This window comes from Sinohyriopsis cumingii, chromosome 5, assembly GCF_028554795.1.
Source record: "Sinohyriopsis cumingii isolate HCF-2022 chromosome 5, ASM2855479v2, whole genome shotgun sequence".
Classification (NCBI taxonomy): Eukaryota; Metazoa; Mollusca; class Bivalvia; order Unionida; family Unionidae; genus Sinohyriopsis; species Sinohyriopsis cumingii.
The window spans coordinates 100,932,176-100,954,735 of NC_142965.1; the positions used below are offsets into that span (position 1 = coordinate 100,932,176).

At 34.2% G+C, this 22,560-nt stretch overlaps 1 long non-coding RNA gene across 5 annotated transcripts in view; it reads right to left on the reverse strand.

Annotated features, from left to right (window-relative positions):
* The window catches only part of LOC149799879 (uncharacterized), a 32,734-nt gene extending 10,863 nt beyond the window's left edge, over positions 1-21,871 (reverse strand). For 2 of the 5 annotated variants that reach the window (XR_016421247.1, XR_016421244.1), the window contains exons 1-5: positions 20,846-21,871; positions 19,817-19,915; positions 16,111-16,216; positions 14,958-15,102; positions 8,739-8,912 (exon numbers count right to left, since the gene is read on the reverse strand). This is a non-coding gene — a long non-coding RNA (uncharacterized LOC149799879). The remainder of the gene's footprint in view (positions 1-8,738; positions 8,913-14,957; positions 15,103-16,110; positions 16,217-19,816; positions 19,916-20,845) is intronic. The other 3 variants (XR_016421246.1, XR_016421248.1, XR_016421245.1) reach the window with 3 other exon arrangements.
* Positions 21,872-22,560: the final 689 nt, after the last annotated feature.

Sequence of the window (22,560 nt, forward strand, 5' to 3'; positions counted from 1 at the left end):
CCACATGTGTGTGCATCTAAGAAAATAGTTCTTACATTCCATACTGGTTTGAAACAAAACTTTAAAAGTATATGCATCCATTTTAAATCAATTACCTGTAATGAACTCTGGAAACAATAAAATTAACCAAATGTTTTCAGTATAAACATCAGAAAGTGAGCCGTGGTTTCATCAAGGAGTAGCAACCACAAGATCTTCAAAATGGTCATCATGGTGATCAAAATATCCCCATTTTCATTTAAATCCAACTAGATATCACAACTGGTCTTTTAAGTTGGGATCGTAGGATCAACGCAAAAACCGGCAAAGCCACTCTTCCTTTCTATGTGCAAGTAAGCCTCTTATACAATGAAACCACTTCAGTTGTTACACAGATTCAATTGGTATCAGGAAAAAAGATGAGAAGATACCAGAGAAAAACATGAAATATAAAAAACTAGTCCAAACCACACTCACACTGGAGCAAAGGTCAGTCCATTTTTTCTGCTTATATCGCCCTCCTCCTTTTAGAAAAATCAAGCTGACTGAATCTCTCTTTTTGGAGCAGTTTCCGAATCTCCTGGAGTATGGAAATTTGGTAGGTGGCAACCTGATTATTCTTGGATATTTCAACTTTCACTTTGACTGACCCAGAAACCCAAACACATAAAAACTAGATTCCATTAATGTTTTCAACCTCAAACAGTCAGTTAACCAACCCACCCATAAACATGGTCACATTTTAGACTGGATTCTTCATAGACCTGATGATAACATTCTACGGTCCTCCCTGGTATCCCACAAACTTGATTCAGATCACCTCTACATTATATGCTATCTTGACGTATCAGTCCCTAACCCTCCACCTGTCCGTATGATAAATAGAACCAAACTAATGCATGACATCCAAGCAAACCTAACAACTTGCTTACCTCCTACAGCAGAATAACTCGATAACTGCCTGCGTTCGTTGCTTGACAAATATGCCCCAGCTACCAAGTGCAGAGTATCAATTCAAAAGTGTTCTCTATGGTATAGCAGTGTTAGGGACCAGCTTTGCACTGCTAAAAGAGTCCGTAGTAAAGTGAAAAGCTTTGGCTTTCCACCCGATGCACTATTCATAAGCAAATCTACGAAGCCGCTAAGAAGAATGCCACAAATATAGTCCATGCAGCGAAATCAGCCCACTACACTACTAAGATCATGGAAAGTTTCAGCTGCAAAGAGCTCTTCGAGATTACTAACAAGCTAATTTCAAGGATCAAATGTACACCACTTCCATTCCAACTACCTTCTCTCCAGTCGACCTTCCAGGCATGTTTGCAAATTTCTTCCAAGACAAAGTACAAACTATTAGAGATAAGCTTGACAACACAATTTCAATTGACTCGTCGTCACCATACAGTTGGGATACAGAATTTCAGCGGAAACCATTAGCAGCATTTGAATCTGTCTCTATGGATTTCATGCATACAATCCTGATGAAGAGTGCACCAAAGTCATGTGAACTTGATCCATTTCCAACATCACTGCTGCTTGAGTGCTTAGACCCAATATTGCCTTCAATAGCTGATTAATTAATACCTCTCCCTCATCCGGGGAACTCCCATCATATTTCAAAACTGCCATTGTAAAGCCTAGACCATAACGATTTTAAGAACTACTGCCCAATTTCTAATCTCCCATTCTTACCAAAAATCTTTGAAAAGGTTGTTCTATCCCAGCTTGTATCTCATCTGAATTCAAACAGTCTTTTTAGCAATGTACAATATGCATATTGCCCTTTCCACAGTATGGAAACTACTCTTCTAAAAGTAGTTAATGACATTCTCTCTGCGTTGGATAGCAGAAAGATTACAATCATCACCTTCCTTGATTCGTCTGCAGCATCTGACATAATAGACCATGATATACACCGTCTCCAGCATGTATTTGGCATTCATGATACAGCCTTACTGTGGTTCAAGTCCTACTTGGTCAACAGGACACAAATTGTGTCTGCAAATGGAATACACTCCAGCCCAGTTAATCTATGTTATGGTGTTCAACAGTGGTCTGTTCTTGGACCTGTTCTCTTCATTCTATACACCCAGCCACTCTCAAGTGTCATAGATCATCATCCAGTGTCTCACCAATTGTACACTGATGACACCCAAATATACAAATCTAGACACCCAACTGAAGTTGATGCCACTGTCCAAGGTGTAGAGAGGTGCATTTCTGATGTGAAATCAAGGATGACATGTAACAAGCTGCAGATGAATGATGATAAAACTGAGGCCATTCTGATCACAACACAATGACTTTCTCATTCACATCCTTTACCTCAAACAATAAATATCAGCAACACCAACATTAAAGCACTAACATGTCATGAACATATGCAAGGCTGCATATCTTGAGCTGAGATGCATCAGCACCATTCTCAAATATCTTTCAGCTGATGCCACTAAAACACTTGTGTTCATAAGTACTTTCAAGACTGGACTATTGTAACTCAATTCTGTCAGGTTCATCTCAATATCTACTCTAGAAACTTCAAAATACAGCTGCTCGGATCATACTTAGCGTACCACGATCAGAGCACACGTCCCCGCTGCTCTGTACCCTACACTGGCTATCCATTCAATCCAGAATCAAACACAAAATTTGTTCTCTGTGCTACGTTTCACTGACAGACTCCAGTCCAACATACCTATCCGACCTCAGCCAGGTGTACACACCAACAAGATACTTATGCTCATCTTCTGACAATCGTAGACTCATTATTCCCACTATGAAAACGAAGTCATATGGACAGCACTGGTTTGCATGCCAGGGCCCAGCAACATGGAATGAATTGCCCACTGAACTTAGACACAAAGACACAGTGATCCCATTCAAGAGTGCTCTTAAAACTCACTTATTTCAAGTGCAAGAACAAATTTAAAGACCTAATAATGTTTCCTACCTTAAATATTTCAGTATGTTTTTTATGTTTTCTTATTTCATGGTGTTTTTTTGTAATCATATCATTATATATGTTTTATGTTATAGGTGTTGTCTAATGTTGTTAAGTGCTTAGAGCTTCTAAAGATTAGGCGCCATACAAAGTCCTCATTATTATTATGATTATTATTATTATATATATAAAAAATGTAAGCAAGAATATTCTCAGTGTGGAAAGAGTACCAGAACGGCGTTATCTCCTCCTCAAAATTACTGAAACGTTGCAGCAGCATATACAGCCAGACAACTGACTGACAAGGCAAATGAATTGCATTGCTTTTTTATACAATGATTTTTAAATCTGAAAGCATAAATGCTTATATTAATGTTTTCTTCATGCATGTAATAAAACTCTGGAATGCAAAATTCTTAATAATGTTGTTAGTCTTTTGTTCTTTAAGAAATCTGTTTGAGCTAATCTTTTGTCTTACTGGGATGTCTCCTTCAATCATTCGTTAGATTGTAATTTTTGCTGTTCTATTCTGGAAAAAATAGATACCATATTAACTGGGTTGCTGTATTATAAACGTTTAAATACTGGCAGAATCAAAGCATGCATACATGTATTCGATTATTTAAATAATTAAATCAGTTTTTAAACACAGAAGTAAATATTTGTAAAATGCAGTGATAAATTATCCTCTCTCTCTCTCTCTCTGAGAGATTATTTATGTGCATTATATTTAGGAGGATAACAAAATAAAACAGATTATGCCAAACAGTAAAAACAAATTTTAACTTGCGATGAAAATATATTAATATTTATACTTAGTTGAAAACAGAGCATTTCAATTATGCCATTAACTTGTTAGTTTCTTATGATTGGTGAAAGTGTAAAAAACTTTGCACAAGTATGCTAATGCGGCCTTTAAAATCATGCGATAAAAATTGAAATTAACACCAGTACTGGTTCTTGGAGAAGAGAAACTTAATCAAGCATCACTGTTTTATCTGCATTCAGCCGCATTTAAAAAGATCGCAGATTTTCTAGTTGCTTTGATAGGATAAACATTTGCACCAATGTGTGCAGCCATAATATTCTGCAGATTTTTTGCATGCTTTAAGAAAAAAGAATGGACTTATTACGTTAATTAAACCTGGCAAACATTTTTTTATTATTTTTTTATAGCACAGAGATGCTATTATACAGTGAAAACAATACAATTACTGTAATTATTTGCGTTTGGTTAATGTTTTGCCCGGATATGCTTTGTTTATGCACTTCCTACGGTAGGAAAAAGATTAGGCCTAGAGAGGGAGCTGTAAATATGACAATACTGTATATTTGACCTTGTAATGTAATGGGTACTAAACGACCACTGTCTTGTTTACAAATGACCATGAGCCCTTTTATTGTGCCATGAAAGTTTCCACTTTCCAGGAAAAGTGCAGACCTGCTTTCCCTGACGAGTCCATCTCAGTAAGGCAGTTGATTTTTTCCCGTAAGACTTACCAGTTTTCAGTAAGGTGTAACAAAATATCAATAATTATTTGTTTTTGTTTGAATAATAATATAAAGCAAAATAAAATATGATTTATGTGATTTTGATACGAATTATTTACTTTTTTCCTATTTATAGCATAATTCATGTAATGATGTCAGTCGGTCGTACTTGATTCAACAGATCTGATACATGGTGAATCGTAATAATACATAGAGTGAAAGGGAAAAATATCGAAGTATCAAAAGTATTTGCCCACATTATATTATATGTTTACTATAACTTTTAATAACATACTTTTTGACAAATAAATAACATTTAATTTAATTTTTGTTTAAAAGGTTTCCAAATATTTGGCATATATATATATATATATACTGGTTATGATGATATGACAGTTAATTGTAAGGGTGTTAAGAAAGTCTTCTTGGAAATATGTGAACTGGGAATAGTCATACATGTTTGAATAATAATAAAATGCAAAATAATTTAAATTAATATGAATTATTTATTCTTTACTTGATTTGACAAATATATGATAAACGGCAAATTGAAATACATATACAAAGTGAAAGTGAAATGCAACAAAGTACCAAAAGTGTATACGATAGTATATATGCAAGAGTGAGATTAATATTGTGATTGTAACAAGCCATGATATATTGTGATAGACAAAGACAACTCAGGTAAGCATTTTTGTAAAAAAACATGTATTATTCATTATTTGGCAGAATTAATATTTATGTTTAATTACACACATAATGTATCAGGTTTCAATGAATGCATAATTTGAGCAGGCAGATGAATTAATTAATCTAATAGTATTCAGGATTATGTTTCTCAAGGTAAAATAAACCTAACCGAAAACAATAAAATAAAGCATATTATGACGAAATCTCTGGTTCATGTTTAGATTTTTTAGCTGTAATTGTCACAGTTCGTACATTAATTTTTTCGTTTCCTTTGTCCAGGTTTTCATCCATTAGTCCTTGGTGTAACAACAGTTGTCTGACCGTCCATCGAAATCATGTATTTTGTGTCTATGTTGATGTGGTGTCTGAAGCGTTTGAAGAAGTTTGTGCGTTGTTGCTCTGTCATTTTTATCCAGTCTGTTTTTCTCGACTCAAATTGTTTATGACTGTCAGCAAGCTGGAATTCTCCAGTGCATACTAGAGCACTCCTCAGATTTCTGAATTGTCCGGTTACTAATTCATATGTTAGTTGTATAAATTCCGTCTGCGGTTTCATCTTCCAGTCAACTGTCTGTTTTAGAACTGGTTCATGGACTCACAATTATTATTTTTCCACATGCGATCTATTTGATAGATTCTTAATGGATTTTGACTTTTAGTTTGATATTTGTCTTTAGTTTTTCTCCTGAAATTCCAGCACAATGATTTTCTAACACTTCACATTTATCGTCAAAGCAAATACTGTCATTGGCGTCAACTACTCCGTCTTTCCCAAAAATTTGTTTCAATATATATTTGCGGTCAGTCACAGTAACTGCATCGTCTGTCAATATATGTCTAACATTCTCTTGTAAATGGCGTGTGCACAGAACGTGTGTTGTTTCGGGTAGAACTGCCGTAATGCCTTTGACTAGAGGCTTATCATCACTTCCAATTATAAGACTCTTAAGATTCGAATCAATATGTTTTACTTTCAGATGATGGAAAAAATGACGAAGTTTCGAAATCGCTATTGTCGATAATGAAGAGCGGACCAAGAAAGATTGGTGGTTCGCCTGTTCTGACTCATTTTACTTTAAGTTGTTTGTAACATGTTACCGTCACATGCATTTTACAAAGCATAAAAGTTTTGTCAATGCCAAGGACAGTCTGCCTGGAGCAACAAAGATTCCTAATGTCTGTTATCTGTTCGTCTGTGTACAAAATGACACAAGGGGGTTTAGAGCTGGTCCGGATAACTGATCTTACAAAAGGGCTATTTTCCGTTACCAAATTTTTGAAATGTCGGACTTGGTCAGCAATATTGTTGTAGTGTCCGGAAGCTTTTCTGTCCTTTAAGTTTTGATATTTTTGTTTGTCATAAATTTGCTGAAGTCCTGACGTTTGGGACAGTTCACTATATTTTGAAATAAGTTTATTTAATATTTCATGTTGTTTCATTTTTCCAGTCATTTCTGTACTCTCGTCTAAAACAAGGTCAGGAGTCCGCAAATACTCTGTCGTTTGTCGCGAGTTTCCATGCGGCGTTAACCCAGGAAATTTCCCTACATATTCAACCAGTGACAAATTACTTGCCAGACCCCCCTCCCCATGCCATGTGACCCTCTTTCTGTACATATTGTCCTTTTTTAACTGAGTAAAGTACCTGTGGATCACAACAACTTGATCTTTGCCAGGTTGTGGATCAAAAAGTCAATGTTCAGTTTTCGCTGGACTTGTCTTTTTAAACAATACTTCCCATTTGAAAAAAAAAATCATGATCAGATTACTGTTATCAAACAGCAAATAGTAGGATTTAGGGGATGCACCAATAGATGTATCCCATACACCACAGTCGTCTGAAACAGAACTTTTGCCATTATTCGACCTCTTTTCGAGTTTTTTCGCATTATTCACAATGAAATAAACATTTTCTTTCAAACCACATGGAATGAATTCCACGCTAGATTCTGATTTTTTTTAAAATTCCACTGCTTTTCCAGTGTCAAGAAAATGACACTGGTCTAATTTGCCTTTTGCTGGATGTTTGTATGTGTCATTTCCGTCTTTTACCTCGTTGTGTATGTCAGTTATGTCGTTGATTATATCAGTATGTGACTCGTTACTAATGTGTTTTGCCGTCATGTCAGAATTAACAGAAATAACATCCACTGAGTCATCTAATGAGTATTCTTTTGAGTCATCTACACTTACAATAACCATATGCTCCTTGTTTTCATAGAACAGATGCACAAAGTGATTGGGTATAAACCTGTTTGTTCTTTATGGGACAGACATTTGAGTCCACATTATGCATGCTGCGGGAGATGCGGATTCGTTCACTGCCCTTCCAACAACCATACGATTAAAAGGTTCTGATGCAAACTCGGCTTCTAACTGTGGCGGATAATAAGAACGAATGGGTTTGGAGATGCTGGCACTTAGTGCATAATTGTGTGCCATTTCAGAGTAGAAACCAGCCTCAATAGCATCTTTCACAACCTTTGAATAGTCGCTAACAACAATGCGATTATCACAGATCAAACCTACAAAACTGTTGGACTTTTCATCATAGTAAATAGGATTCAATATCAGTTCTATTGCAGTTCGTAGTCGCAGAAGTTCATGAAAGTTTTCTGAACCAGTCAGTTCTCTAGAAACTGCTCTACATAAACAGTTACCATCACCACAAACTGACAATGGTACAAGTTCTCATAAAATTGCTGGATTATACATTTTTAAAATTTCCACAGAAACTGCATCTTTCTCTCCACTGGTAGAGATGTGCTCTGATTCTGGAATCAAAAATCCCTTAGGTGATGAGAAGCTTACTTTCTGACTTTGCAGCATTGGTCAGGGCATTCATTTCCTTCAAATGGAAAGCTGTCTGCAGCCTGGAAATATATTTTTACAGTGTCATTTAAATATAAGTGAAATTCTTGTTTGCTTTATCTTATAACTTACATATGCATAGCCACATCTGCTATCAAAATCGGGGTCGTTTCTTTAATGTGCTCGACATTGTTATCTTAAAATGAATAATAGAATGTGTTCAGGACACATCGAGAAAGGTAGATAAAAGCATTAAGTATGACCAGAGGGGGAGAATGGCCAGATATAGGTTAGGTACATATAGTTTAAATCTTTTATTTTAAGAAACTTTGTCAATTGCAATTACAAACAGGGATTTAGTAAAAAGCATGAGCATATTAGAGTACTCTCTCCCCAAATAGTAAGAGAAAAAAATATAAACAAAGAATAGGAACTACATAAATATGTGACTTAAATCAATACATTCAATATTTTAGTCGTCCTCGCGAAGTTTTTTTACACATACAATAATAACATTAAGAGATTTCTTTTTCTCGACTGAAGTTCGCTTTGAAATAAGTAAGTCAATCAATTCAAAAGAATATAACATTAATAATGTATTGAATGGACAGAATATATAGATGGATACATAGAGAGATACAGGAAAAGTATGTAATTGTCGCAATCATGCACATTCATTTCAACAAGAAAAGCAGCACGAATAGAATCTTATTTAATTCTTTGAATATCAATATCAAAATATTCATTTGAAGAATAATAACGACAAACAATATTCATTCATCAAGGTATCTATTTATCTATCTACAGAGAGATTGATTTGTATTACCTCTGCAAGGCTTGTTCAGCATCATATACATCTCCAATGAAAGAACAAGTCATGCAAAGAAGCTCCAAGCGATGGTGAGACCATGATCTCAAGTCTTCTGTACTCATGGGAATACAATCACCGTGGACCCATTGTTGGCAATTTGTGCATTGCATAGCATCAGTTTTACATTCACTGGAACAAATAGCACATGGATATTGATCCATCCTTATTGTATATGTTTGTGTATGTGATAATATCAGTATTGTATAACGCTTTTATATCAAAACATTTACTTCTCAGTTATGAAATGTGTGCATAATCAAAGTCGGGCATGATTTCTTTAAGTGCGCAATTAATGAATAATGACAACGTTGAGCAAAAGGGTGCCTTTTCTTTAATGTGTGCAACATTTACCTTTAACTTGAGTAAGAAATGGGTTCAAACGGATGACAATACAGTGTGTGCAGTCAACTGAAAATGAATTAAGCCGACTTTCACTGTCCGTTCCGAATTAAGTGACTTACAAAAAAAGATTGTTTTCTTAACTTGAATAAGAAATGAGATCAAAGGGAGAACAATAAATGTGTGTGCAGTGCAGTCAATTAGAACATTAATTAAGAGACTTGAAACAATATGAATTAAGCCAAATTATACAGTCCGTTCTGGATATTAAATTCGTTTTGGGACGATCAGTCGTTATCATACGACCTCTGTTCCGGAGCGATCAACCTGTCCAACAAAGTATGACCAATTGACACGTGCTGTAACTAGGAAAAAGTAAATAATCTGTATCAAAATCACATAAATCATATTTTATTTTGCTTTATATTATTATTCAAACAAAAAACAAATAATAATTTGTGTGTGTAAACTGATATATACAGAAAGAACATGTAAATACATGTGTATTTCGATGCATTTTGGTTTTTCAATGTATTTCGGTGTTTCTAGTAACCCCAATAACTGCCATTGTACTGCTGGAAAACGTAAATAAAAGTTCAAAGCAGCGACGATCAACATTATGTTCTACTAAAAATACTGTAAAGTACGGGTATACTTTTTTACCACTAGTACAGTTGCACAAACTTTAGTTTCCAACCCTATGCATCTCAATGGATTGTTGTTATCTCTCAACTTGTAATTCTTGGAAATTCTTTTTCATTTCACATGATGACGGGAATCATATCTCCCGCCATGAGATATACTCAAACTGGCACGTGATGTCCAATAAACGTAACTGGGTCCTTTCCAGCTTTTATTTACAAGAATCTGAATACTTCGTTTTATCCTTCTGTGTTGATTATTAACACTTTTCTTGAAGCTTATTTTTCCTTTCATCTTTAAATGCATCGCTTTCTGGATGCAAACTTTAAAATAAAAATAAATAATCGTGAGTTTGATCATGCAGATGTTTTGCAATAACAAATATATGCAGTTTAAAGAGTCTGGGGAGCTGTTGTAAAGTTAGTCTGGCTCCCTGACTATTTTCTCTACTCCTAATATAATCCCCAGATTCAAATCAAACACGGACGAACCAATTATCCAGATTTTCCAGCAATGACCATTTTTCCGTAGTTTTTGCTTGCATCCCATAAGTCTGTATCTTCAGGGTAATTTTTGCAAGACTTACGGCAAAATCGTAAGATCTTCCAACACTTTAAGTGTTTAGGCTTAAGATCGCTACCACAGGCACCAGAAAATGTAACTTGAATTTTTTAGTCTTTTGAAGCCATATATATATATATATATATATATATATATATATATATATATATATATATATATATATATATATATATATATATATATATTTTCATTTCCTTATTAACAGCATCATCCCCTTGGTAGCCTTGGCAACAAGTAAGCTTTCGCCAGCCAAACAAAATCTAGCCATGTACATGTGGCATATAATCAACATTAAAGTCACAAGCTACTTGCAACCATGAATATCTCACTGAATTGTTTAGTGACACATGTTTGACAGTGGAATAGATCAATGAGAACTAACATTTTTTAAATTATTTTTTTTACATGCAAGTTTATTGTGCTTTCTAACTATATGAAATCCATGCTCGAATTAATGGCTTTTTCATATACATCTACAGTACTTGACACATTATTGATTCTTCTACAAAACTAAGATGTCAATACTCACGTTTATTCCAAATTAGTTTGGTCTTCAATTAATCAAAATTTCAATTGTTTATTTTCTCTCAGTGTAAATCCTACTCACTGACGTCAGGTCACCTCTTACAAACTTCACTGTATGCGAAATTGTATTTTTGTAGCACTCCCCTTTTATCTCTACACCCACTTCAACAATATTACCTTGGTAACAGGGTTAACGAGATAAATGGGTAGTACTGCATTATGAAAATGGCGACATTTGTCAAAAATGGGTGAAAAATATTGAGGTTGTGGATTTTGGGGGGGGGGGCGACAACTTTATAAATGCCAGCGCCTGCCATGACTGCAGGAGAACCTATATCACAGTTTTTGTAATTACACATAGGTACAAATGCTTAATCAACCGCCACTTAAACAACATATTTTCTGTTTTTTTAGTTTCTAAAACGTCACTAGAAAATGACAGTCAAAAACATTTTCAAAGATACTTTTAAACAATCCCTATAGCATGTATATGAGAACAAAGGTGTCTTCACACCCTAGTGTTTTCAAATAAGTCACAGTGGTCACAGATGTTATGGAAAAGCTATTTAACTATACAAGTTTGTGTTTAGGAAGTGAATTTGAAACTCAGTGTTTCACATTTTGGTGAAGTTTTGAAAAGTGGAAAAATTAAATTGCTTAGTATACTGGTAGCTAATTAACTATCCTTCTTTACAATTCAAATGGCACACAGGAAAGAACAAATATGGCACCAGCATGTCATGTTTGTGCATCTAATTTCTGAAAAAAAGGATCCTTTTTAATATGACCACTCACCCTTCAAAGCTTCAATACAACAATCATTAGATAGCATTACAAGTCTACAATTGTAATATTTGTTTACATCCTAGTGATTATGTCGTGCTTTAGTTAGATATCATTTGTTACCTGTTTTTTCTAATTTTCAAAACAAGAAAACAAGCATGACCTCAGAGTGCTTTTTGAATTCCAAAACAGCATTAATATTCCATATGTTTCTGATCTGAAAGAAATTTGCATGCAAAAGCCTTTTTCAATATAATATTCAGACTTCGCATTCTACGAATCATACATTTTCCTGAATATACGTGTCCAATGAATCACAAAAATGGAGTCTTCTGAAGAAATACTTCCAGAAACAATGATGTCCACCATTATTATCCCATGACAGGTTCACTTCCAGTTTCAGACCAATCTTACAAAGAAACTAATGTAAGCATGGCAATAAAATCTTTAATAAATATATTTAGAAAGTGATTTCACCTATTCTATTTTCAAAGACAAAGTAGTCTGTACATTTTGATGTTTCAAGGTTTGAAACACAAGTTATGTTTTAATCATCAAAGGATAACCAGCAGAAATTGGGCAGTGATAGCAACTTGCAGGGGAAAGGGTTAATGATCAGTCAGCTATTAAAACACATGCAAATATGCAGTAGTTTGTTTTGTCAGCACAACTGATATCAACACCTACATGAAATAAATTTCATCTGGGTCTCAGCACACAGACTTATTTGGCTGTGTTGATGGAGCATTTCAAAAGCAATAACATTTTGTCATTTTAAGCTTACTTCTAAAAACACATTACAGGCCCAAGTTGTTTGGGTCTTTTTCCTAATAGAAGAATGCAAAGTTTAATTTTTCTCTGCGACTTTAGTCATACACTTCACTTGGAATTGTTACCCTGCTCTCAGTAGAATTTCTGAATCAAAACTTCAGGGTTCTGAACTCCCAGATATATTCTAGTCTCACAATTTTATTTTATCTATATGTTTAGTACAATTATTTAAAATGTTGTGTACTCATTATTCCCACTATGAAAACAAAGTCATATGGCCAGCGTTCATTTGCAAACCAGGGCCCAGCAACGTGGAATGAATTGCCCACTGAACATAGACACAAAGACACAGTGATCACATTCAAGAGGGCTCTCAAAACTCACTTATTTCGACTGCAAGAACAAACTTAAAGACCTAAGAATGTTTCCTACCTGAAATATTCTCAGCATGTTTTTTATTTTTTAATGTTTTTCTAATTTCATGGTGTTTGTTTTTTTAATAATATTATTATATGTTTTTTATCTTATATGTATCGTCTAATGTTGTAAAGCGCTTAGAGCTTCTAAAGATTAGGCACTATACAAAGTCCTCATTATTATTATTATTACATGTACCTTGTTTCCAATGATTAGGTTGCCTTGAGTGGCCCCTAGTTGAAAGCACATGTTGGCTTTGAATGAGACTGACTGACACTCATTTCATCCATTGTGATGATTGTTTCAACTCATCACTATGTTTTGAGTAACTGTTAGATAATTATATATTACTAGATGATGATATTCTATGTTGCCTTACTTGTTTACAGTGTATTTTAATCAAATATTACCTAACGGAACATGTTCCGCTGGTATGTAATGGCACCAATGTTCTCAGTACTTTAGGTTGCTGAGCACAAGGTGGTAGTGTTCTCGTTTCTAACCCGAATCAGAGAACCTCAAGTGTCCCCGTTGTTTATGTTTGTGTAAACATCCAAGGTTCTCCAAGGGTATAGAGAGTATAAATAGGTCTCACTGGACAGTTTATCTGGTGAATTTTCATCCAACAATGACCGATTACAGAAAAATGAGAATAATTTTACACTGAAGATACAAATAAAAACAAACCAATGATTTTTGTAGAAAGCATACATGTGAGATTTTGACTGCAGTAATCAGGTTAATTCCTGATGCAACTGGTGGTTTTTATACTGATCCAACACTGCCACCAACCCCAACATTTTGCATTCATTTTTTACAAGAAATAGCTATTTTGAATATTTTCCTGTGACAAGGCAGCTAAAAGAATCAGTATGTGCATTATGCATGAATAAAGTTCACTAGTACTATAACAAATTAGCATACTTTTCATCACCCCTCAACCATCTAGATTTTTATATATTTACTTCTGTAGCAGACACACATAAATACATAAGCCAAGTCGGCAGCTCATCTGCAACCCAGGTTACGCATTTGATCTCCAATGCTCATCTAACTGTGACAGGCAGTCATCAACAATCCAACCTATTTCCGAGCCTAGCTCAAAGTAAATCTAAACCACATTATAGATTTAGCTTATGTGTGAATTTATAAATGCTAGGCTTGTGATAATTAGGTTCATGCCTTCTACCTTACAAATTAGGGGGTGTCAAAATACGAAACTATCCAGTGAGACCTTAATAATTCAAATAGCAGTCTGATTAAGGGAAAATCTTATTTTCAAAACTTTGGCCAATTCTAAATAAAATGCAACCTTAAGAAGTTTAAAATTCAAAATTGTTTGTTTCCTTTGATTTATTGTATTTATCGATGACCACAAGATATCAAACAGAGCAACAGCTGTGAGACAGCTTCATACTTCATGTATTACTTTCCCCTCATAAACATACAATTTCCTTATAATATGTCAGTTTCATCATTTTTCATAGCTAATACACCCTGTGTTGTTAGTGCCTGGTGATATCAGTGATATCTGAGAGCACAAATAATACAACTCTGCATGCAATCTGAAATAGTAGTGAATAAAAGATGTAAAAGAAGCCAAACTGAATTTCTTGTAAAATAACTGCAGAGTGTACATGCTAAGTACTTGAAAGAACAATAACGATGCACTGAATATATAAACTGACCAGAACTCTCACTGATTTCATGAAGAAGGTCAAATCTATTCTAGAATAGAGAAATCCAAGGTAGACTTAAGGGAGGCAACTCATCAGGTAACATCAAATGTATGGACCAATCTTTGTAAACTGATCCGCATCAGTTAGGAAATTTAAACAATGAAATTCTATACATGTACCAAGATTTATCCCATCTGTTGATAAAACAATATGCATGGATAGTGTATTTTAAGAACACTAAGAAGGTCACTTTTAAATCATTTTCATACTGGCCGGCACATAATGTTGTTGCAGTTGCTGCTATTTAGAAGTTTGTTTTGCTAGTGATTGTCACCTGCATAGAATCAAATCTAAAGCAAATAGAAAATCATGCAAAGTAAAAAAGGGGAGGAGAAAAAAACAATGTAAAAAGGGACATCCATTTAACATAACTCACCAAAAACTTCAATGAAACTGGTGCAGATATATTTGTTCCTATGAAAGCTCCACAACAATTGGTGTCTGACTCCCAATAAATTTTTGATGTTGTCCTGCTGTTAGCAATATCACTTCGGCAGGTGTTCTCCCATACACTTTCAGGCCTACAAGAAAATACAACCCTGAAATTCTTGTATATAGGTCATTATAACTTAAATTTCTGTAAATAAGTTTAAATATATGTATTGAAACATTACATCATGAGTAGATATGGATGTAAGAGCATTGAATTAAGGCAATCATCATAAAATTAGGAAAATATGCTAAGTTTGTACTGAAAATGTTGATAAACTGAATAAGTATGTGAAATACTTCAATTAAACCACCTTGCATGAAACTTATAAGGCTTTTCTTGTTCATTAGGAGAATGAATCAGGAACAATACCTGGTAACATTACAACTGTTGAGTTAACTCCCTTCTTCTACTATGATTAAGTGCTATCAAATCTGTATGAAGTGTGTTTGGAATACCTAACTATGTCAGATTCAAGATATGGAGGTAATAAGGAAATGATTTATGATACAGTGAATCGCATTTGACAAGACTGAAAAAATGACACCGGTTCTTAAGGTGTCACTGGACAGTTTATCTGGTTAATTTTCATTGAGCAATGACCAATTACAGAAAAATAAGAATTATTTTACACTGAAGATACAAATAAAAACAAACTAATGATTTTTGTAGAAAGCATACATGTGAGATTTTGACTGCAGTAACCAGGTTAATTCCAGATGCAACTAGTGGTTTTTATACTGAACCAACACTGCCACCAACCCCATAATTTTACATTCATTTCTGTCGGCATATGACTATGAAATTGAGTATAGACAAGGAAAGATTCATAAGAATGATGATGCATTATCAAGAAGACCATGTCATGACATCCTCTGTAAATATTGTGATAGATTGGAAGAATGCTGTAATGAAACAGTGAAAATTGACAAAAACATTGATATCTGCAAAGTTTAAAGCATTCTTGTTCTATCCTGTAGTGTAGACAGAAATAAAATAGTTGACAATGTTGATAGTGACACATGTAAGGATGAATTACACTATGATATAAATGTGGTTGGTCAAAGTGTCATAAACGAGATGTGTACAAAGAACTTACTCTATAGCATGATACTGTGTATGTTTCTAATTTTCTAGGTACCTTCAGATACGATGGCAACAATTGCTGTCCTCTTCTTCTGCTTGCTCTCAATCTTGGTAGACACCTATGCAAAAGAAAAGAATGTGAAAAGAATGATTCTAAAATTCTGATCAGTCACGTTCGTCAGAAACAGAATAGTACAGAAAAATAAAAATATAGCATTGATGAATTGAGTGAAGGTGAAAACACAAACTGTAATATGTCTAAAGAGATTAGTACTGAATTAGAGCAGACTAATGACAGAAATATACAGAATAAATATGCACCTGATTTATCAAATGCTAACCCTGAAAATAGTGACTTAAATGGATGTGTGAAGCCTCAAGTATATGATACTGGAAATTCTAAAAGAACTAATAACACAGAAATTGACCTAGAGAAATTTGACATAAGAAATTTGGATCTCAATGTTCTAGCAAAGTTACAATTACAAGATCCAATTTTAAAAGCTGTATATGACTGGTTGAAAAGTAAGAGTAAGCCTGACCTAGAGATTGAGTACTTTTGGTACAGGTGGGAATCTCTGTGTCTCAAGAATAATGTTTTATATAGAAAATGGGAAAGTCATGATGGAAAAGAAATCCTATTTCAAATTATAATACCAAAAAGTTTGAAAACATTTGTTTTGACCCTAATGCATACTAGTGTTAGCAGTGCACATCTTGGTATAACCAAAACCCTGCATAAAATAAGGCAACGATTTTTCTGGTATGCTTTAAAAATAGCTGTAGAGAATTGGTGCAAGAATTGTACAATTTGTGGCTCAAGAAAAATGCCTCAAAAGAAAGCAAAGGCTCCCCTTAAACAATACCATGTGGAATTACCCATGGAAAGAATAGAAATTGATTTTATGGGACCTTTACCGAAATCAAAAACAGGGTAAAAAGTATCTAATGGTAGTGGCAGATTATTTTACAAAATGGACAGAAGCCATTCCATTACCAAATATTGAAGCACAGACTGAAGCAAAAGCACTGATTGAAAATTTCATATCCTGATTTGGTGTACCTTTACTCAAACACACAGATCAGGGATCTAATTTTGAAAGTAATTTATTCCAAGAAATGTCACATTCTGGGTATTAAGAAAACCCAAACAACTATTGCAAGACCCCAAATTGTACAATAGTGAATATGCTTGTATGGTTTAACGAGCAAATCGTACAATAGTGAATATGCTTTCAGCATTTGTGTCGGATCATCAAAGAGATTGGGATGAATATGCACCTTTGGTGATGATGGCCTACAGGTCTTCAGTTCATGAAAGTACTAGAACAAGCCCTGCTGTAATGATATTTGGAAGGGAGATAACTCTACCCATTGACCTCATCTTTGGTGACCCTGAGAAACAGCCATTTGAAAGTCAGAAATATAAAACTGAGTATGTAAATGAACTAAAAGACAGACTGAATGAAATACATGAACTTTCCAGAATAAAGAATTATGATCTGAGAGTCCAACTCCATAACTACACTGTAGGTGATAAAGTATGGTATTATGACCCCAAAAGAATAAGAGGCTTGAATTCAAAATTACAAAGACCCTGGAAAGGTCCATTTGAAATTATTTCCAAACTTAATGCTGTGCTATACAGAATACAAGAAAGTCCAAAGCATAAGCCAAAAATTGTACATCATGACAAACTTAAATCATATCATGGAGAAGTTATTTCTCCTTGTTTGAATATTATTAACCACTGAAAAAAAGAAAGTGGTTTCAGATGTAAAAATTTTCAGATTTCACAAACATTGTCAATTCTGCTTCTCTTAGTATAAGTAAATTATTGATTTGGTTGTTGAGTGAAATTTACTGAACAAGAATTATTTTGCAATTGAATGAATGTAAATTTAATAGTTGTAAGATTGTGTCAAAATGAATGATTTAAAAAAAAATTATTTATACAAGCCTTGTAAAATTGCATCAGTTTGTTGAAGTATATATGTGTATTTATTTATACATGTCAAATATTTAACCAAGTTAGTCTCACTTTTACGTATTTTGCAGAGTGGTGACTGGACTTGTGAGATTTGTGAGGATATCAGATTCTTTACAAAACTCAAGTGTGTAAATCACTTGATTGAGCAGTATTCAGGAATTAGTTTTAAGAGAAACTCTGAAGAAAGTTATTCATTTGAAATGATAACCCTGACACAGGTAAAGTGAAGAAAGAGGATTTTGAGAGATTTGCCCAACTATCTGGAAAACTAGACCAAGATGCAGTGAAAGAGTTAAGTAACTTTATCTCTACCATGGTTAATAAAAATGTGAAAAATGTGAATGAAGGCATAAGATGATTCCCAGTCCTTCAAAAAGAAAACGAAACTCCTCCTCAACTCCCAGCAAGAGACAATGTATATTAACACAAACCTACAACACCACCAGGACCCAATCTTCAGTATCATCCAACCTGGAAAAATCAAGAAGCCGAAACAAATCACCTGCTTTTTCAAATCCTGTTAGTTCCAGGTCCAATTCAAGATCTTCCACTAGAAGCTCCAGTTCATCTGGAAGTTCTTCATGCCATAGCCAAACCAGTTCCTCTTCGAAAACACCAGAAAGGAGAGTACCCGAAAGAGTTATGACCCCACCAACCACACAAATACTCAAAGAACTCCATGGAGTTGAGGATACTGAGAGCTGATGGGGAATGGAGGATGACAAGGAATTTGTACTAGAGAAAGAGATGATAAGTACAGAGAAAAAAATAAATAAAATGTCTGATGTTAATGATGACGAAGATCATGAAGAAGATAAAAAGAGAAGTAGAAAAGAAAGAGACCAGGTAATAATTAATGAGAAAGGTGAAAATGTCATTAGTGTTTTGAACGATAAGAAGGTGAATGAGGCTGGAAAGAGGAGAGTTAAAGATGAGGGAATGGAAGTAAAGAGGGATCTAAACAAGAAGACAGATAGTAAAGTATTGAAACACAGTGAATAGAAAAAAGCAAGTAATAATGATGGAAGAAGTGCAGGTATGGAGATGCAAAGTAGATTAAAGGAATTACAACAACTGCAAAATAGTAAGATTATGTCATGGGTGTAAAATTGAAACCAGTCCAATTACTCTGTTTAAAGGTCCTGAGTCACTCTTTTCAAGGGCAATAGAGTCTAGTGAACACTGTTGTTCAAATAACAATGTTTTTTATGTTTACATAGACCCTACTCATATGAGATTTATTTGAAATTACCTCTGGCAGAATGGCTCTGTGCCAGAGTCCTTAATCCCTAGAGAAAGGCGAAACTAACTGAAATTTTATATGAGGCTGAATATTACAATCTGAAAGGCCTGTCCTCACTACTCTAAGGCTGAATTTATTACTTGAGTGGGAAGACGTTTAAAAACAATAATTTCTGAAGGACATGTAATGAATAGAAATTTGACTGAAATAAATATAATATAAATTGAGATTTGGCAAGACCATACTGAACTGAACAATTATTTGAAATTTGTGAATAGTTGGATTTGTATTGGGAAACTATAAATCAATTATGCGGACCACTGGACCCAAAGATCACACTGCCCACTGGACCTAAAGATGACTACTGACTATCCTACAGATGCAGATATCAAAGGAAATCATCAGAAAATGAAGAAAATTAAATACACAATATAGATGTACACACAATAATTTATAAATGTATTTTACTGCTAATTATATACTTACCTATTTAATGTACAATATTATACCTTGTTGATTTCCAGTGGAAAATGGGATATTTGATAATTTTTCTTCAAATAATCTTAATGGTTATACACATTTCATCTGAAATAAGATATAGGTAGAATATATATATATATATATTATATTCAGCATAAGTATATATTGTAATTTGATGTGCATCAATAATTATTTAAAGCATAATTTTTATTTTAGTTTTATATGTATGTAAAATTTTTAAAATAAATTTATCAAAACAAATAAGATAAACTTAACAATATGAATTAATTTTATGCTGGATTACAATGTGAATATATTTATATGTTAAGAGTTTTCATGTTAATAGTAAAAATGAAATTCTGAATTCATTTGTTAGTTGTCATTCTTGCTATGAATTATTAATATTATAGAATGTTGAATACATGTGATGGTAGTACTCTTCCGAGGAGAATTGGGTGGGTTCGAATCCCACTGGGGCTGACCTTAGTCAGTCGCGGTAGAACCACTACAGCAGATATGAAACGTATATAATAGTAGAAAGTGCTCTGCATAATTTTCTTAATTGTAAAAGGATGAATTTTCAGATAAAGTACAACAGTTATATATGGTTAGGGTTTGTTTTGTCTTTTTTAAATATTACCAATACAAGTTTTCAATCTGTATGTTATTTGTAAACAAATGTATGATAGTCTTTAAGTGAACAAAATTACAAGACTGCAGCTGCACTGGAAAATTAAAGTAATTGTCTTTAATTTACATATAGTATACAAGCCATTCTCACCAACTGGTGACCAATTTATATATATATATATATATATATATATATATATATATATATATATATATATATATACGAAACAAATCACCTGATTTTCATATATATATATATATATATATATATATATATATATATATATATATATATATATATATATATATATATATATATATATATATATATTGCTATGCTAGACTCACAATTTTATTTTACCCAATATGTTTGGTACACTTATTTAAAATGTTGCGTACATGTACCTTGTTTCCAATGCTTACGTTTTCTTGAGACGGCCCCTCGGTGAAAGCATGGGTTGGCTTTGAATGAGATCGACCGACACTCATTTCATCAATTGTGATGATTATTTCATCTCGCCACTAAGTTTCGAGTAAGTGTTAGATAATTATATATTACTAGATGACACTATTTTGTGTTGCCTTACATGTTTACAGTGTATTTTAATCAAACATTACCTCACGGAACGTGTTCCGCTAGGTTTGTAATGGCGCCATTGTTCTCAGCACTTTAGGTTGCTGAGCGCGAGGTGGTAGCGTTCTCGTTTTTAACCCAAATCGGAGAATCTCGAGTGTCCCTGTTGTTTATGTTTGTACAAACATCTGAGGTTCTCCAAGGGTATAGAGAGTATAAATAAGGATCCCGTCCTTGTAGACGGAAGACTGACAGCATTGAAGTGACAAACGTCTGTCTCCTTTGAGGTAAAAGATGTGAATGAAAAAGTCTTTGGTTGTGATGAGAATGGCCTCAGTTTTATTATCATTCATCTGCAGCTTGTTACATTCATCCATGATTTCACATCAGAAATGCACCTCTTTACACCTTGGATGGTAGCATCAACTTCAGTTGGGTGACTAGATTTGTATATTTGGATGTCATCAGCATACAATTGGTGAGACACTGGATGATGATCTAGGATACTTGAGAGCGACTGAGTGTACAGAATGAAGAGAACAGGTCCAAGAACAGACCCTGTGTAACACCACAACCTATATCAACTGGGCTGGAGTGTATTTCATTTGCAGATACAATTTGTGACCTGTTGACCAAGTAGGACTTGAACCACAGTAAGGCTTTATCATGAATACTAAATACATGCTGGAGACGGTGAAGTAATATATTGTTAGGTTAACTTGGATGTCGTGCATTAGTTTGGTTATATTTATCATACGGAGATTTCTCTTAGTAGCAGATAGAGGGTTAAGGATTGATACATCAAGATGGCATATAATGCGGAGGTGATCTGATGCAAGGTCATGGGATACCAGGGAGGACAATAGAATGTTATCATCAGGTATATGAAGAATCCAGTCTAAAATGTGACCATGTTTATGGGTGGATTGGTTAACTGATTGTTTGAGGTTGAAAGTATTAATGGAATCTATGAGTTTTTATGTATTTGGGTTTCCGGGACAGTCGAAGTGAAAATTGAAATCTCCAAGAATAATCAGAATGCCACCTATCGAATTTCCATAGTCCAGGAGATTCGGAAACTGCTCTAAAAAGAGTCAGCCAGCTTGTGTTTCTACTAGGAGGAGGGCGGTTTAGGCAGAAAAAATGGACTAACCTTTGCTCCAGTGTGAGTGTGGTTTGGACTAGTTCAAACGATGTGTGGTCGAAATTGAATGTTGTAGTGTGGTGAAGACGTTTTATCAGGGAGTTCTTTGTGATGACAGCAATTCCGCCTCCGCGAGAATTACGGGGGAACGACTTGATGGAGTAACCAGTGGATGTTAGATCCACACACTTGGGCTCATTGCCAGATATTTCTAGCCATGTTTCTGTCAGGAAAAAGATGTCAATATTTGGTCGTTGATACAATTAACTATTTCTGTGCGCTTTTCCGATGGTCCTACTGAATGGGCATTGAATAATGCAATACGCAGAGGTATCTTTTGGATAGTTGACACAAAGGTTAACGAATTAATTGGGATTTGAATTAGGTTATCTAAATTAAAGG